This window comes from Orycteropus afer, unplaced genomic scaffold (genome assembly GCF_000298275.1).
Source record: "Orycteropus afer afer isolate SDZICR_OR568_19922 unplaced genomic scaffold, OryAfe1.0 scaffold00102, whole genome shotgun sequence".
In the NCBI taxonomy this organism is placed as follows: domain Eukaryota; kingdom Metazoa; phylum Chordata; class Mammalia; order Tubulidentata; family Orycteropodidae; genus Orycteropus; species Orycteropus afer.
In genome coordinates this window covers 1,722,297-1,724,548 of record NW_006921689.1, presented here as the reverse complement: position 1 = coordinate 1,724,548, position 2,252 = coordinate 1,722,297, and positions in this window count along the sequence as shown.

Genomic DNA, 2,252 nt, shown 5'->3' with positions numbered 1-2,252 from the left:
TTTTCCTGATATTAAACCATATGGTATCCCTTTGTTCTGTTTGAATGACTGCCTCATGAGCACAATTACATTTTCTGGAATTTCCATTCTTTGCAATGTTATCTGTAATTTGTTATGATCCACACAGTTGAATGCCTTTGCATCGTCAATAAAACACAGGTAAACATCTTTTTGGTGTTCTTTACTTTCAGCTAAGATCCATCTGACATCAGCAATAAATCCCTCCTATCCCATCCCCTTCTGAATTCAGCTTGAACTTTTGACTATTCCCCATCAATATACTGCTGCAACCATTTTTTAATTTTCTTCAGCAAAATTTTGCTTACATATGATAGAAATGATATGGTTCAATAATTACCACATGATGTTGGATCACCTTTTTTTTTTTTTTTTCCTAAATTGGCACAACTATGGATCTCTTCTTCTCAGCTGGCCAGGTAGTTGTCTTCCAAATTTCTTGGCATAAATGAGAGAGCACTTTCAGCATTGCATCCATTTGTTGAAACATCTCAGCTGGTCTTGCATCAGTTCCTGGAACCTTGTTTTTCACTGATACCTTCAGTGAAACTCAGACTTCTCCCTTCAGTGTCTTTAGTTCTCGATCATATGTTACCTCCTGAAATGGTTGAATGTTGACCCATTCTTTTTGGTACAGTGACTGTATTCCTGCCATCTTCTTTTGATACTTCCTGTGCTGTTCAGTATTTTACTAATAGAATACTTCAGTATTGCAACTTGGCCCCTGAATATTTTCTTCAGATATTTGAGCTTGAGAAACGTCAAGTGTGTTTTTCCTCTTTTGTTTTGTAACACCAGGTCTTTTCACTTTTCATTATAATACTTTACTTCGTCTTCTCAAGCCACCCTCTGAAATCTTCTCTTCAGGTCTTTTACTTCATCATTTCTACTATAACCTTTAGCTACTCCACATTCAAAGTTTCAGAGTCTCTTCTGATAGCCATTATCATCCTTTTATTTCTTAAATGATATTTGGCTTTTTTTCATATATGATGTCCTTGATGCCATCCAAGCATCAAGTCTGGTCTTCAGTCATTAGTATTCAATGTATCAAATCTATTTTTGTGATGGTCTCTAAATTCACATGGGATATACTCAATGTTATACTTTGGCTTAATGGACTTGTTTTAATTTTCTTCAGCTTCTACTTGAACTTGCATATGAGTAATTGATGATCTGTTCTGTTCTTGGCCTCTGGTCTTATCCTGACTGATGATATTGAGCTTCTCCATCATCTCTTTCCAAAAATGTAGCGGATATGATTCCTATGTATTCCATCCATTGTGGACCATGTATATAGTCATCATTTATGTTGTTTTAAAAAGGTATTTGCAATGAATAAGTCATTGGTCTTTCAAAATTCTATCATGCATAGACATGCTAAATTATATCATCTTTTTCTCATAATGAATGGTCTTTGTCCATAGGCTATATAGGTTTGAGTTATGTAAAATGAAAATATAGCATACAGTGGTTTTTATCCTTGTTCCCTGAGGATCATTTTGTTAAGGTGTTTCTTCTGTCATCTTTTGAAGCTATAAAATCACTTATAAAATTAGTACCATATAATCAAATATTCTCAATATACCAGAAAAAAATTAGTAAACTTCTAGAAACTTAAATTTTCATGTTCTCAATGATTAATCTCTTAATTAACAGCTCAAAGATCCCACCTGCAGTCAAAATAATTGTGTGCAATCTTTTCAGTCAATTTTTACATGACCTCAAAAAATTCCCAATTTTTTTTTTTTAACTTTCAGAGATTAATTTTACTTCCCACCTCATTTTTTCATCAAGTATTTCAAATTGTGTTTTAACTCAAGGAAACTGAAAAGATGAGCTTATTTTCTTTGTTAAAATACAAGCACCTTCTTGACAGGGATGGGATCCAAGATAAAGGCAGAAGCCTTGTTAAAACTTTGAGCTGTGCTTGAACACATCCTAAAATGATTAAATTGTCTGTTCCGGGTATAAATTATAAGCTGGGCAGTTTAAAGCCAACTCCCATTGACTAATAAAATGGAAAATATTGGGTTGGGCCAGATACTAGTTGTCTGCGAACTGCTTCTTTATGAATTGCCACATGAAATGTTCAGTATAAGTGACAGTAAACAAAAGTTAGATTAAAAAATGCCTAAAGAAGTACAGACAACAAATATGAACCCCTTTGCATATACAGTACTGAGTTGTCAGTGAAAGCAAACATGGGTATAGGGACGGATAGATGGGTGAAC